Source organism: Brachyistius frenatus, unplaced genomic scaffold (assembly GCF_029030835.1).
Source record: "Brachyistius frenatus isolate BFR_SWC_R1_liver_20210118 unplaced genomic scaffold, ASM2903083v1 Contig_14, whole genome shotgun sequence".
Taxonomy (NCBI): domain Eukaryota; kingdom Metazoa; phylum Chordata; class Actinopteri; family Embiotocidae; genus Brachyistius; species Brachyistius frenatus.
This window is the reverse complement of record NW_027210613.1, coordinates 2,255,616-2,262,745: the sequence shown is the minus strand read 5'-3', so window position 1 is coordinate 2,262,745 and position 7,130 is coordinate 2,255,616.

The window sequence follows — 7,130 nt, the reverse complement described above, 5'->3', positions numbered from 1 at the left end:
ACACACACACACACACACACACACACACACACGAGCAGCTGTTCGTGGACCCGACGAGGAGGAAACCTGCAGCCGACGGAGCTAGCTGGCGAGCTAACGGACAAGCTAGTTGGCGAAAACATTCCCGGTTAGCTTGTTAGCTTCGCGGTCGCATCAAAGAGGCTTTGGAAGTAAACAACAACAACAACAACAACAACAACAACAACAACAACACGTCCCTCCGGAACTTATCCTCACGGAAACCGACAGACGAATTCCTCCGTGAATTTCTCCACTCGTGTAAAGTGTTCAAGTGGTGTCTCTCTCTCTCTCTCTCTCTCTCTCACACACACTCTCTCCCTCTCTCTCTCTCTCTCTCTCCCTCTCTCTCTCTCTCTCTCTCTCTCTCACACACACACACACACACACACACCAGTGCGGGAGCGACGGTGAGGAGCCAGGCGGAGCTACACGTCCGTCCCACCAGGACGACTGATGATGACGACGTGACGTCCTTCCCCGGCGCGCGGTGCCTTCCTATTGGCTCCTGACACATCCGAGGTGGGCGGGGCTTCCGGTGCAAACCATTCACATCCAGAAAAGAACCGGGCGAGGAAAGGAAAGGTAGTAGTCCCTTACTGAGACTCACCACGGTGTGTGTGTGTGTGTGTGTGTGTGAGAAGAAATTGTGTTTCGCCTATTGAACCATATCAGAAAACATAAAGAGGAAGGTTTTGTTTTTTTTTTCCTAAATGCAGATTTTATTGGCTCGTTAAATTGGGAATAACTAATTATTTAATTAAGTATAAATAACTACTTCAATGGATTTCAAAAGGAAAATTTGACTAAATAATAGCGCAGGACTTTTACATTGGTCCGTTAAGGCCCAAATTTAACAAGGTCACAACAAAGCAGATTAAACCCAACACCACCAGATAAATCTCTCCAATTCACAGGATACCGTTTTAAAATCTGGTGTCTGGTGAGACAGTCCCGTGAAAGCCAAATAAATGTGGCCGGGCCTAGTCCATGTGCACCACACTTGCGCTGGCTGAAATGGCTAACTTCTTGTTTAGCCCAATGCTGACTTGAATGGGAATAAAATAATTCAATCAGTGGATCAAATTCTATTTGTGAGATTAGTCATTTCGCAGTATTTGTGATGGTTAAAACAATTTATCCACCGTTTTACAACCACAATTGGCCCAGAGTAGACTACAGCTGGGCCTATGATGTAAACACTCATAAACAGTGTTATTGCAATTACTGTCATGGTTGGAAAGGAGAGACAATAATCCCACAAAGGCACATTCAATAGCTATTCTGGAGCTCTTTTTTCTTATCACAATGATCTGCATTAACCTGACTGGGTCGTCATGGAAACTGTAGATGTTTAAATTGTCGTTTATTTCCAAGCACTTCCGGGACCTCCTGTCGAGTTTGGATTTAAAGCTGACCGTGATGGGAATCTGCTGTGGTCAAGGTCATGAATGAACTCTGAAATAAATAACAATATTTGTTATCTGAAATTATTTTAAAATGAATGAAATTGCTTTAGAATTATTATAAACATTTTTATTTCCCTGACTTTTGAAGTCAAAAAGGATAAGAAATAGCCACACAGACTCACTGCAGATAAAAGATTGCATCTTTTCAGTCTTGTATAGTTCATCATTCAAGTGTTTATTGTGTTATGATATGGGATGTAGCAGGACCCAAACGCAGGCACACAGTCGGTATCTGCAGAGTCTATTTCCTCCCGAGTGGGGAGGGCAACTCGACCGACTCGCACCAGGGAGACAAAGCTGGCAGGACAGCTGGTACTGGAGCAGGACCGGGGACGGACTCACTGGCTCCGACTGGCAGCTCCAACTGGCGGTTCCGCAGCACCTGGTATCTCCCATCCCAGTACTAACCAGGTCCAACCCTGCTTAGCTTCGGCGATCAGCCGAGATTGGGAGCACTGACTGATCGCACAGACTGGAAGCAGAAACAGGGAGCAGGAGCAACGGGTGACTGGCGGTCCTTGCGGTGACTAGCAGGAACTCGCAGTATGGACTGACAACCAGATGACTGCAGGGGCAGGGTACATATAGTCCGGGGACATGATCAGGTGGTGATTTGGGGAGAGTGGTGGCAGCTGCTGAGACCGGTGAGGGGCGTGGCCATGGGAGGCACAGGAGGCAAGGAGAGGAGGACACAGAACACATGGGGAAACAATAACAAACAGACAAGGGAATGACAGAAAACATGAGGAGAGGTGATTGGGGACAAAACAGAGGAGCAGACAGGAATCCTGACAGTTTAAGTTTAAAGACAGATGATTATGAGCTGTTGCAACACTGCCCTCCATTATACAGTTACCATAAACCATCCAGGCAGACAGCTGGTGGACTAATGCCTCAAAAAGGGTTTGGCTTCAGGTATTTATATTACCAAGTGATTCTGCAGCTTAGAGATGGAATATGTCTGCTGAAAAGTCATATGTCTGTTTGTTAGATTCTTAGACCTTGTGACACTTTGTACTGCATGCCTCTGTCTTGATGAAGTGTCCTTAATCAAAATATTGGATCCCAAGTCATACCAGCACCGCTGTGTTGCTGAGCATGACCTGTGAACCCTCCATCGGGTGTTAAAAAACAAGAGAAATCCAAAATTTTCAACCTTAATAGAAACAGAATATTCAAAAAAATCACTAGGGAAAGGTAGAATACAGTTTGCCCTGAGAGAAATTGCACCAGTGAGTGAGGACCGGCAGGACAATGGCACTGCAGTGCATTAGCCAGGTCTTTTCTGGCATGTAGTAAGCCATGATGTGTTTTCACAGCTGCTGTGGTCTGAAAGACTAGAAGTGATTTTGCAGAAGCGGGGAAAGAGCAAGGAGGAATGTGAAGCTGCGTTCCTCAGGAGCTGTGGACCAGTTATCTGCACTGCCTCGGTACCCCATGGACCACTGATCAAAGACAGGGAGGGATATGATGGCCATCTCCTCATTCTCTACCTCCTCCCTTTCTCTTTGTCTGCCCTCTTTCTATCTCTCTCTGCCTCTAACCTCTCTTGCGCTCTCTATCATCCCTTCTGCTGCTCTCTGACATTCTTTCCGTCTCTCCTCTCTTTCATCCCGTTAACAGATTTTTCGACGAGGGTGCCGCCTGTGACTGATGTGAACAGATAGATGTTCCTCTGCTTTTGCCACCCAGATGATCAGATGTGCTTTGTTTGTAAGTCACCGAAGCTCTTTTAAGTGCTCTACCCATGTGGAATTGTGACAGCCCCTCACTTTGTAGTGTGAAAATTATTTTTACACTTCCAGCAAAAGCTTGTTTGGATGCCTTGTTTCAAAACCAACAAGATGACAGAGTAAGGACAAATCAACAAAAATTCAGACAGTTGAAGTCCGGAGGTAAAAAAGAAAATCATAAAAACGGGGGGTTTCGAATTAGTCTGAGAACGAGGAGATGCTGTCTCCCTGCTGTTGCATTGTGTTTGCTGAGCTGAGCACTGGCCAGATTTAGAGCAGCAGGGTGACTGAGCCATAGCAGCACTCCCACTGTGTAATACACGCAACCATGCCAATAACTAATTTGGATGCACCCAGGTCAGCATAGTTTTCCCAGCCACCTCGCAACTGAGCCAGCCAAACAACTAAACAGCCAAGTGAGGATTTAGTATTTCCTTCTGAGTAGCTTATTTTGTGATCATTAAATTGCTGTTTGTTGGAAAGAATTAAAATTCCCCTCACAAACTCACTTTTGAAATATGAATGCGTGGTATCTGTAGGAGCCATGCAGACACACACACACACACACACACACACACACGCACATGCACGCACACACACACACACACACACACAGTCACATCTGGTGGTGTAAGTGCTATCTATGTGCGGGCCTCTTTCATGTCGAGCTCAGCCTTGGATGTGATAATTTAATGCCCCCTCCTGACTGAGACTGACAGCCTAAGTGAGGAGCCTCATCCATCTGTGTTGACACCGAAATGCACAAATCGCATCTGAGCCTATCAAGACTAACAGTGAAATGAAGAGTTCGTGTGACAAATGTATGTGTCTCCATGCAGAGAGGGCACGTATCAGCACACAGGATTTAAGTGGAAGGCTGCTTAATATACTGTACATCTGGCAGCTTTTACTTTGTTGGGGAGAAGTCGTGTTGATTCATATTTCAATCTGATAGCCCCCCAAAAAAACAGTTTTTATCAAAGGAATAGTTCAGTATTTGGGGAAATCATTTAAACATTTTTTTAATTTGATTACATCCATACCATTTTTATGTCTAAGAATGGCATTCAATTTATAATCTTGACGTGTATTTCTCATAATAAAATTTTTACTTTCACTGATTTCATAGAGGATCACAACAGTGGGCTCTAATTGCCAGTCATCAATCTCAATAGAGTCATTCCAAGTTAATCAGGTCAAACTATGTTGATTATAATTGTAGTTAATCTGAGAGTAAAAGCCAATTTATTCCTTGAGATTAATGATTTAAATGGACTTAAATCCACGGCTGAAACCTTTAAATTAGTGTTTAACTAATATGTTGATTAGAGACTCTATACTTGTTTATCTGCGGAGCAGTAACAAAGCACAGTCGTTCTTTAAGCTAAATGCTCAAAGTCCTTGACCTGGTGGTGTCACTAAAGTAAGGGGGGCAATAAAATCAGTAGGAATCATCCCCTGGGAACCATCAATGTCCGAAGCATCTGAGACATTAAAGTCTTGACCAAATTTATGGACTGACAGATCGACAAACCGAATAAATCTCAGGGATCTTAAATATTGTCTCTATTTTTTTGGTCTCATTTTTAATGTCATTATAGCAAATCTAACATAAAGAAATCACAGCAATGGTGAACTCCACTTAATATGAAAGTGTGCTTCTGTTCTCAGCATCATTTGTATGATGTGCTGCAGTCAGGAGGACTTGTCACATAAATTTGAGACAAAACGCTGTCACCCTGTCGTGACCCAGTTACAATTCAGAGCAAATTTCCATTTCAATCCTGTTACTTCTTGCTAATGAACAACAATAGAGACACATTGTTGGGCAGAAAGCCATAGAGAATATTTTCTGAATTTCTTTTGCATTTACATCCAGTAGTTTTATGAAAATATTCATTATTTGTCTTGACATTTCTCTAGATTTGTGGAATACTTTATTTTATGGTTCAGTTCAAAAGAGACAGTCAGATCTATGAATTTAACCATCAGTGATGTTTAATGTAGAATAAATAATATGCATTATAATGCAATACATGTGCTACAAACAGTCTACATGAGATGAATGTCTTGCTGTTTATCATTACTTGATTATAATCACAATCATAGATGCAATGATCATCATCAAGTCCTCTTCTTTATCTTCCTCTTCTACATTTGTATTAGAAAAAAAAACACCATCGTGGTTTTTTTTGACTAAGTTAGAAGAATAAACAAAAGCACTTGTGTGTGTGTGTGTGTGTGTGTGTGTGTGTGTGTGTGTGTGTGTGTGTGTGTGTGTGTGTGTGTGTGTGTGTGTGTGTGTGTGTGTGTGTGTGTGTGTGTGTGTGTGTGTGTGTGTGTGTGTGTGTGTGTTGAAACATCTCAATCACAGAACAGAGATCAGGTTCAATTACACATGCAATAACTTTTGGGGTCTCTATAGTCCTGGAAACCATTTATATGCTAATAAGTATGACAACAGTAATGACTTGCAATAAAAAGACATCTGCTCCTTGATCGAATCTGATATTGGAGCATTACCACAATCAGCCTTTGCTATTTGTCTTGAAACTACTTGTTAGCCTCGTAACTCCTTGTGGGAAGTGCTTTGGCACCGAGCAGGGGTGATGTAATCACCCTTGTCCCGGCCTTTTCTCCTCTCTCCGCAGTGAGTATCAGGATTGCATGTGTTTTAGTTGATTACCCATTGAAAATGAAAGGGAACACGTTTTGCTGTGGAGTCAAGTTGAGTCAAACTTAATTACATGGACCAAAGTCACAATGGAGGACTTTAAAATACAGGGGAAATTGTACAAAGGCTTCATTCTCAAACCCTCGATTAACATGGGGGGGAGTTCTTTTATAAATCCCTACAATGGAAAAAAAAAAGTGGGAAACCTCCTGGAGAGCAGCACAGTAAGAACTGATCCCTCTTCTAGGATGGACAGATGTGTAACAGGTGTTGGATGTGCAGAGCCAACAGAGCAAGTAGTGAAAACGAGGAAGATCAATGAATTTAAGGTCAAGATTACGGTGTTTTTGGCCATGCTGGCTCTGAAAGGTAATCTAGCTTTTTTCACTTTGGTCCTGACTGAAATATCTCCACAGCGAATGGAGGATTTTTCACTCAATTTTGTTTAGACATTCATGTTGCCAAGAAGCTGAATCCTATTGACCTCAGTGACTTTTCCTCTCGTGATAAATGAAGCTGTCATTGTGTTCTTTGTGGTTTTCTGGAGTAAAATGTCCTGACAGCTATTGGACGCATTCAGGAAAAGATTTCTCAGTAGTAAATGCTAGCATGCTAATTCTCTAAACTAAACTGGTGAACATTGTAAACATTATGTTTAACAACATGTCAGCATTGTCATTGTCAGCATGTTTGCATGCTGTTGAGAGCACCTATCATGGTTTTAGATTGAGATTAAAAGTCCCTGAATTCCTTAGTAGTAGTAGAATAATATTTCTGAAAGTGTGGCATTGTAATACAATTATCTGAGGACAACTGGGGTCCATTTTGATTCTGATGCATCTTTACAGAAAATTTCATAACAAATAACTCAAAATGTCAAAGTGTCTGTCACTATGCGGTCCTTTTTCTCTCTACTTCCCCTCCCTCACCCCAATCAGTCGAGGCAGATGGACGCCCACCTCTGAGTCTGGTTCTGTCCGTTTTTCTTCCTGTAACAGGGGAGTTTTCTTCCTCCCAGCTGTCTCTCATGAAGGAATTGTTGGGATTGAACTGAATTGAATAAAAGATGCTCAGTTCTCCAGGTCATGTTCAATCGAAGGGGCCTCCAAAGGCAGCTGGACTACCTTGAGTTCCTTGCAGATGTTTCACCTCTCATCTGAAGGGCAGAATTTAAGAAGCCTGAAATGTCTTCAAGAAACCAAAGCAAGTCCAGTTAACTTTGAACAACTAAATAAT